This window comes from Ricinus communis, chromosome 1 (genome assembly GCF_019578655.1).
Source record: "Ricinus communis isolate WT05 ecotype wild-type chromosome 1, ASM1957865v1, whole genome shotgun sequence".
NCBI classification, from domain to species: Eukaryota; Viridiplantae; Streptophyta; class Magnoliopsida; order Malpighiales; family Euphorbiaceae; genus Ricinus; species Ricinus communis.
Window position 1 is genome coordinate 24,898,052 of NC_063256.1, and position 9,116 is coordinate 24,907,167.

Consider the following 9,116-nt stretch of genomic DNA (forward strand, 5'->3'; position numbering starts at 1 on the left):
TTGTGATGTTTAGATTGCTTTATTAGATTGAGAAATCCGTTTAGCAATTGGAATTTTGAATAACAAGAACTGGTTAATAATCGCTTAGAGATAAGGATAATTAATTAGCCGGATTAAGAATTAACAAAGCTTAATAGAGGCGGATTAAAGCTTAATGCTAATTTAAGAATCAATCGTTAGGAAGAGATTCCAACTTTAGGTTATTAGGTTTAGGAATTCGGTTATCGAGAGAAAGCTGAATCAGGTTAAGAATTCGTCCACGGGTAGCATAATTAGACTCACCGATCCTTTATCTTTTGTTTGATTGCCAACTAGTTTAGATTCCCTTTGGGGTTTGTCTTCTTGTCTTGATTATTTCACTTATCAATTACTCCTGCATCTCCCTTAGAACTTAGCTCGTAGTTAATAGTTAGTTTAGAATTTATTCATCATCCATTTTAGGTTAATATAACAAAGAACAAAGAAGTAACTCTGGGCTTTCGCTTTCCCGAGGAATACGACCTTGATACTCGCCATTAGTGCTAGACTACATCGATAGGTACACTGCCTTAGATTGTAGCTAACACGAGTAGCACCCATCAGTAGCCCTGCCTCCAATTCACTGAATAAGTAAAATAATGTTAAAAGTAGTGGTATTTCACCGTCGCCGATTAAGGCTCCCACTTATCCTACACCTCTCACGTCATTTCACAAAGTCGGACTAGAGTCAAGCTCAACAGGGTCTTCTTTCCCTGCTGATTCTGCCAAGCTCGTTCCCTTGGCTGTGGTTTTGCTGGATAGTAGACAGGGACAGTGGGAATCTCGTTAATCCATTCATGTGCATCACTAATTAGATGACAAGGCATTTGGCTACCTTAAGAGACTCATAGTTACTCCCGCCATTTACCCATGCTTGGTTGAATTTCTTCACTTTGACATTCAAAGCACTGGGCAGAAATCACATTGCGTGAGCATCCGCAGGGACCATCGCAATGCTTTGTTTTAATTAAACATTCGGATTCCCGTTGTTCGTACCAGTTTTGAGTCGACAATTCCACGCCCGGGGAAGGCCACTGAAGAGGCCGTTCCCGATCAAATCCGCCGATCGACCGCGGTAACCCGCCTCACCGCAGAGGCAGCCGATCCGATCACGAAGCGGTAAGCGTTGATCGGGACCCCTGCCTAGCCTCAAAGCCAATCCTTTTCCTAAGGTTACGGATCTATTTTGCCGACTTCCCTTTCCTACATTGTTCCATTGACCAGAGGCTGTTCACCTTGGAGACCTGAAGCGGTTATGAGTACGATCGGGCATGGATGGCACTCGGTCCTCTAGACTTTCATGGGCCGCCAGAGGCGCATCGGACACCGCGTGACTTGCGGTGCTCTTCCAACCGATGTACCCTACCTCCGACTGAGTTGTTTCCAGGGTGGGCGGGCTGTTAAACAGAAAAGATAACTCTTCCCAAGGCCCCCGCCGACGTCTCCAGACTCCCTAACATTACCGTCAGCCGCCACATCCCAGTTTGGGAATTTTAACCCGATTCCCTTTCAAAGTTCGTGTGCAGACCTATCGATGTAGTCTAGCACTAATGGCGAGTATCAAGGTCGTATTCCTCGGGAAAGTGAAAGCCCAGAATTACTTCTTTGTTCTTTGTTATATTAACCTAAAATGAATGATGAATAATTTCTAAACTAACTAATAGCTACAAGCTAAGTTCTAAGGGAGATGCAGGAATGAATGGATATATGAAATAGCCAAGACAAGAAAGCAAACCTAAAGGGAACCTAAACTAGTTGGTAATCAAACAAAAGATAAAGGATTGATGAATCCAATTATGCTACCCGTGGATTTACTTTAATCGAATTCGGGTTTCTCTCGAGATAACCGAATTCCTAAACCTAATAACCTAAAGTTGGAATCTCTTCCTAACGATTGATTCTTAAATTAGCATTAAGCTTTAATCCGCCTCTATTAAGCTTTATTAATTCTTAATCCGGCTAGTTAATTATCCTTATCTCTAAGTGATTATTAACCAGTTCTTGCTATTCAAAATTCCAATTGCCAAATGGACTTCTCAATCACACAAAGCAATCTAAACACCACAATTCACAACGTCTCATGAATAATGCTATCTTATTAATACTGAAAGCAAGAAGAATACAAAACCAACTCAAACAATCCAACAATATAATATTAAGCCAACATAGTAAAGAAATCCCAATGGATTTCTTCAGTCTAGCTAAACATGTTCATGTTTAAAACAATTTAGGAAATCAATTACAATGAAAGAATAATGAAAATGAAACATGTATACCCTTTTCTCTCGAATTGGATGAACAGCTCCAAATCTGGATCTACACTTTGATTAATCTTCCAAATTGCCTCTTGAATTGCTCCACTACTGTTTTTCACTCGGAACCTTGCGATTCTGGGATTCTTCCTCCCTACAACTCTCTCTCGCAATCAATACTGTGCAGAAACCGAACCAACCGCCAGGGCTCTATGTCACTCCTTCCCCCTCTTTTTCTTTTACCCTAAAAAAATACGTTTTCCTTATATATTTAATTCAGCATGGTCGTGGTCAAGGCCGTGCTGACCGGAGTCCAGGCCATGCTGAAACTGCTGAAACTGTGAATCTCACACAACTAGGGGTTCACCATGGCCTTGTTGCTCCCCGTGCTGGCCACCACTAGCCTTGCTGGAGGCCGTGGTGGCTACGGAAACCGTGCTCAAACCATTGTTTTGAAGACCAAGTTTCGATGGTTGGTCACGGCCAGTCCGTGATGGTCGACGACCTTGACTCAGGCCGTGCTCAATGTGTGCAACGCGGGCTCTTGTCCGATCTTGATGAATTCTCATCCATTTCCACACGTATTGATCTATAATTGCTTAAACACCAATGACGGTCCTATAAATGCTCCTGAAATGCAAAAGAAGACAAAACACGGGTGATCTGGGAATAAAAGCACAATAATTGCTAAGAACATAAGCAATAATATGCAAGCAAATATGTGTAAAACTATACACATCAGGCTTCCCTAGTCTCTTAGGATCGACTAACCCCATGTGCAAGTGTCGTTCACATAGAACCTTTCCCCTCTTCGGCCTTCAAAGTTCTCATTTGAATATTTGCTACTACCACCAAGATCTGAACCGACGGCCGCTCCGCCTGAGCTCGCGCCCTAGGTTTTGTAGCGACCGCCGTGCCCTCCTACTCATTGGGGCCTGGCTCTTGCCCTGATGGCTGGGTATAGGTCGCGCGCTTAAGCGCCATCCATTTTTGACTTCTATGACCACCGTCCTACTTTCTTAATCGACCAAAATCCTTTGTGGGTTCTAGGTTAGAGCGTAGACTAAGGTTTTAACTAACAATCGAAAGACAATCACAATAAAAGAAGCAAACCCAAAGGGGACCTAAGTGATGGAATTCTAAGGTTGATTTTATAAATTACCAATCTTGCTACTCGTGCCTAAATCCTGAATCGAACTCGGCTCCTCTCTCGAGCTCACCAAGTTCCTAAACCTGCACTAACCTAATGGAGTCTCTTCCTATCAGATTATTACAAATTAGCATTAAGCGTAATTTAGATCTATTAAGAGCTGTTAATTCTTAATCCGGCTAGTGAATTAACCTTATCTCTAAGTGTTAACTACCAGTTCTTACTATTCAATTTCTAATTGTAACAAGCATTTCTCAATGTCAAGAAACAACCCACAATACAATTAATTCAACATCTCAAACTAACTGAATCAAACTTTATTACTGAATAGCAAAAAGATTACAAGAAAGGCAATTATAAATCTAACAACTAAGCACATTCCATCACAATAAAGACCCTAATAGGTTCAAAAGATCTAGCTACTCATGTTCATAGTTAAATCAAAATAAGGAACAAATAAGGAAAAGAAAATTGAAGGCATGTACACCCTTTTCTTTCAAGTTGGATGAGAAACCCTAATTTTCCAATCCAAAATATCAAACCCTAATTTGCCTCTTAAATGCTCCCAAATGTTGTTTTGATCCTCAAATCGATGTTGAAAACAAGTGTAATCCTCCCTCAATTGATAAATTTGATCTCCCAAGGTCGACAATTGAGGTCTAGAAAACAAGTGAATTGAGTGTATAATCAAATTAGGTAAGAGAAAATCGAGCCCCCTTCAAGAAAATCAAACTTTTGCCTATATACTCTCTTCAGCACGGTCGTGGTCAAGCCTGTGCTCGTCAGCACGGGCGGAGTCCAAGCCGTGCTGATCCCTAGGGTTCCATTGTGTTGACCTCTTTCAGGCCGTGCTCAAGCTGGTGCTGACCACCACGGGCCGTGGTGGAGACCGTGGTGGCTATGGAAACCGTGCCAAAAGGCACTCTTGGAAGGCAGCTAGTTGGCAATTCAGCACGGCCGGAGTCCAGGTCGTGCTCAACCCTCGAGGTGGTAGTCCTCGCCCAATTTGATGGATTTTGGTCTGTAATCACACGTATTTCCCTTGATTGTTGATGGTGTCCTTCGAAAATGACCTGAAATGACAAAGGAAACAAAAGACAGGTGATTCTAGCATAAAACGGGATAATCATGCAAAAAAATGTAAACAATCGGGCATGAGAACATGTGTAGATTGATGCCTATCAAATCACCCCACACTTAACCTTTTGCTTGTCCTCAAGAAATCAATAATTCACTCCTCAAACAAATTCCAAACAACTCAATCAAATACTTCGCAAAAAGTTAGCTCAAACAAATCTCAATACTCCGTAATGAATTTCCACAAAATCCCCAAATCACTAAATTCTTAAGAGAGAGAACAAAACTAATAAATCTGCTAAAATTTAAATGATAAACCATACAAACTGAGAAATTGAGAAACATGCCTCACAAGATGTCATTTGAAAACACACAAGTGTATATTGGTTAAAGAGGATCGCCAAGCTCTCAATGCAAAAATACAGAAAAAAGTGCTTACCATAGGCTTGCTTATAGATCCAATCTTCACTACTGTGAAATAATCAATAATCATGATTAAAAGGTCTTGAGCCAAGTTGTAATGGGATTAAGGTAGGCTAGGGAGAATTATGGAAAGTAGGCTAAAAGTTGCTGGAAAATCATGTGGGTAATGCAAGAAAATAGCCCAAGATCAAATGCTGTGCCAAAAATGAACACTAAGTTGCTCCAACAATAAGATGATGCTCGAAACATATTAAAGAAATACTAAATTCTTCTTCTTCTTTTTTTGATATATACCATGTATAAATATTACAGTAGCTTATGTAGGAGCTGCTGTGGTTATTGACATAAACAATAAGAATGAATATCCAATTTTGGATTGAAGGGAGCATCTATGAAAAATCTAGCAACTTAGTGATTATATATAAAAAGAATGCAATTTGATCCGAAATGAAATGCAACATAAACTTACATAATTTCCAGCAACAACGGTAGAAAGAATGGAAGTGATAAAGTGAGTGTCAAAGGTGAATCACAACGAAAGAAAAGGCTAAGGCTCAAAATTGGTTCACTATGGGGAAAATAGGGTTAAGCTTTTGGCCAAATTGTGTAAATCCTAAGTGCCCAAATCATCTCATGACTATCAAAAATTCATGTAATCTTAAAAGGAATCACAGAGTAAGTTCTAGAAATAAAGATTCTGTGCAATGCTCACCCAACAACAAGAAAAGGAGCATAAAAAAGAGATAATGATGCCCAATTTGGCTCAAAACCTCACCATTTGAGTGGGTCAAAATTACATGAATTCTCAAATCAAAGTTTAAATAATCAATCATAATAACAAGCAGCAATATTAATAGTGTTCTATTTCTGAGATAAAGTAAAATGGAAAAGTTGAGGAAAAACACCAATTTTACCTAGCTCGAGTGAAATTAAGAGATTCGTTCATTTCCTTCTTCCAACAAGATTCGATAAAAGTTATAAGGGTATCTATTCAAAAGAGGAAAATCATTAACTATTTGAATGAAACAAAACTCAAGATAATAACAAACTAAGGTGCCTACCCCACACTTAAGTATAACACTGTCCACAATGTTAGAAAGATTAAAACTAGGTAAACATATGACTCGCACATCATAGTTATTGAAGATCATACATAGTTTTCAGGTTAGGAAGCATAGAGTGTTGCTAAAATAACTTAACATAACATAAAAAAATGATAGGAAATAAAATAAAATTCAGCATACAAAAGCAAGAAAATAATATAAAATAAAATAAAATAAAAATAAAAAGGAAAAAGGAAAGTTGCATAATTTTTTCTGCTAGGAGTCGGCTAATGGTGTATCGTCACTGCTTGGACCTGCTTAAAGATGAGGAACAAAGGGCTGCGGTGGATCAAGGTCCGTCAAGCAGCCTGCCAGATCGAACTCCATCTCATCGATGAGTCGCTGATTTTATGCTCTAGCATCCATCAACTTTTTCATTTGCTCCACTAGGAAGTCCATCTGGGTGGCCTGCCTCTCCAACCCGTTCATAAGCTGCTGAAGCACAGTGTTCATTCCGCCAAGCTGTGCCCTAGTCTCCTCTTGAAACTACACAAACTGAGTATGGTGCTGCTGCTATAGATCGCAGACTCGATCTAGTCGGTTAGCCAGAGCACTAATCTGAGCATTCGATGTCCCTGCAGAATAAGAGGATGATTGATAAGCATCATACTACACATGTTTTCATGCCCGATTGTTTACATTTTCATGCATGATTATCCCGTTTTATGCTAGAATCACCTGTCTTTTGTTTCCTTTCTCGTTTCAGGTCATTTTCGAAGGACACCATCAATAATCGAGGGAAATACGTGTGATTACGGACCAAAATCCATCAAATTGGGTAAGAACTAGCACCCTGAGGGTTGAGCATGGCCTGGACTCCGGCCGTGCTGAATTACCAAGAGGCTATCCCCAATTGTGCCATTTCAAATACGACTTGGTAGCCACCACGGCCTCGACGCCTGTGGTGGCTCAAGATCACGGCACGGCTTGGAAGGAGTCGGCAACAGACTCCACAGATTGATCGCTGACTCGGCCGTCTTGAATCATCACTGACTGGACCCGCCGTCTTGAATCATCACACTGAAGGGGACGAATTTTGGACACAATTCGAAGACACATACTTAATCAATTGTTTCCTATACCTCAATTGTAGACCTTGAGAGATCAAATTCATCAATTGAAGGAGGGATTTCACTTGTTCCAACATCGAATTGAAGATCAAGACAAACTTTGGGAGCATTCAAGAGGCAACTAGGGTTTGAGATTTCGAATTTGCAATTTTAGGGTTTTTCATTCGGCTTGAAAGAGAAGGGTGTACATGCCTTTAATTTTCTTTTCCTTATTTTGTTCCCTAATTGCTTTAACCATGAACATGAGTAGCTAGATCTTTTGAACCCATTAGGGTTCACCTTTGTTGATGGATTATGCTTAATTGTTAGTTTTATAATTGTCATTCTTGCAATCTTCTTGCTATTTAGTAATAAAAGTTTGATTCAGTTAATTTGAGACGTTGAATTAATTGTTTATTGGGTTGTTTCTTGACATTGAGAAATGCTTGTTACAACTAGACATTGAATAGTAAGGACTGGTAGTTAACACTTAGAGATAAGGTTAATTTACTCGCCGGATTAAGAATTAATAACTCTTAATAGTTTTAAATCATACTTAATGCTAATCTGTAGTAATCCGATAGGAAGAGATTCCATTAGGTTAGTGCAGGTTTAGGAATTCGGTAAGCTCGAGAGAGGAACCGGGATTCAATTCAGGATTTAGGCACGGGCAAGCAAGATCGGCAATCTATAAAATCCATCTTTAGAATTCCATCACTTAGGCTCCCTTTTGGGTTTGTTTCTCCCTTTGTAATTGTCTTTTGATTGTCTGTTGTTCTTTATTTACTTATTTGCACTCATAATCATTAGCTGGTACGTTAGAACTTTCACACCCTATTTCAGACTAGATAACATAGCAACAGTAGTAACTCTAGGTTCACCCGATCTCCAGGGATACGACCTTGATACTCACTAGTGCTAGGCTGCATCGTAGGTTCAACGCCTTAGGTGTAGGTTGCATAAAGAGCCCATCAAGTTTTTGGGCGCCGTTCTGGTCGGGAACATGAATTAGTGAACTAGAGTGAATTGTTTTGTGTTAATTTAGTCATTATTTGTTTATTCATTTATTCTTTATTTATTTTTTATTTATTTTTTATTTTTTTATTATTTATTATTTATTATTATATTGTTTTTGTTGATTGGTGGTTGTGTGGACTTTCGGTTTGGTGTAGTTTATGACCGGAGCTCAAACTCGAATCTTATAGAGCCTCTATCTCGATCCGAATCCATCCCTCGGACTCTTAAGGAAGAGGTTGCAATTAGAAGAGGAGGAGATTGAGGTTGAGGTACCTGTGGATAGACTAGACACGATGGAAAACCATGACCCCCAGGCCAATGACGATGTACGAGTTTGCTCGACCATCTTTAGATGGGACGAAAACGAGTATAGTCAGACCTGCTGTAGCAGCCAATAATTTTGAGATAAAGGCCAATGTTATCCAGATGATCCAGCAAAGTGTGCAATTTGGAGGATTGCCCAGCGAGGATCCCAATGCACATATCTCTAACTTTTTGGAGATTTGTGACACATTCAAGATAAATGGAACAACTGATGATGCCATTCGACTGAGATTGTTTCGATTTTCCTTGAGGGACAGAGCAAAGAGATGGCTGCAATCTCTTCCACAACAAACAATTACTACCTGGAGGGCGTTGGCTAAAAAATTTTTATATAAGTATTTTCCTCCCGCTAAAACTGCTAAACTTAGAAATGACATATCTTCTTTTATGCAGTTTGATGATGAAAGCATGTACGATGCATGGGAGAGGTTTAAGGATCTTTTGAGATGTTACCCACATCACGGATTGCCAGTGTGGATGCAGGTTCAGACCTTCTACATCGGGTTGAACCTTGCAACGAGGTAGATGGTGGATGCTTTGCGGTGGGCGCTAAACAAGAAGACGCCCGAGCGTGCTCGGGAACCCCGATAGAGGAAATGGCCATGAACAACTCTCAGTGGCAATCCTCTAGGAGCCGACTAGGAAGACAGGGAGTGGTCAACCAAGTGGACTCTATAGTAACCTTCGCAGCTCAAGTGGAGCT

At 40.1% G+C, this 9,116-nt stretch overlaps 1 non-coding gene across 1 annotated transcript; it reads right to left on the bottom strand.

Annotated features, from left to right (window-relative positions):
• Positions 1-8,773: 8,773 nt before the first annotated feature.
• Positions 8,774-8,880, bottom strand: LOC125369056. The gene has a single exon (XR_007214549.1). It is a non-coding gene; the product is annotated as a small nucleolar RNA R71 (small nucleolar RNA).
• Positions 8,881-9,116: the final 236 nt, after the last annotated feature.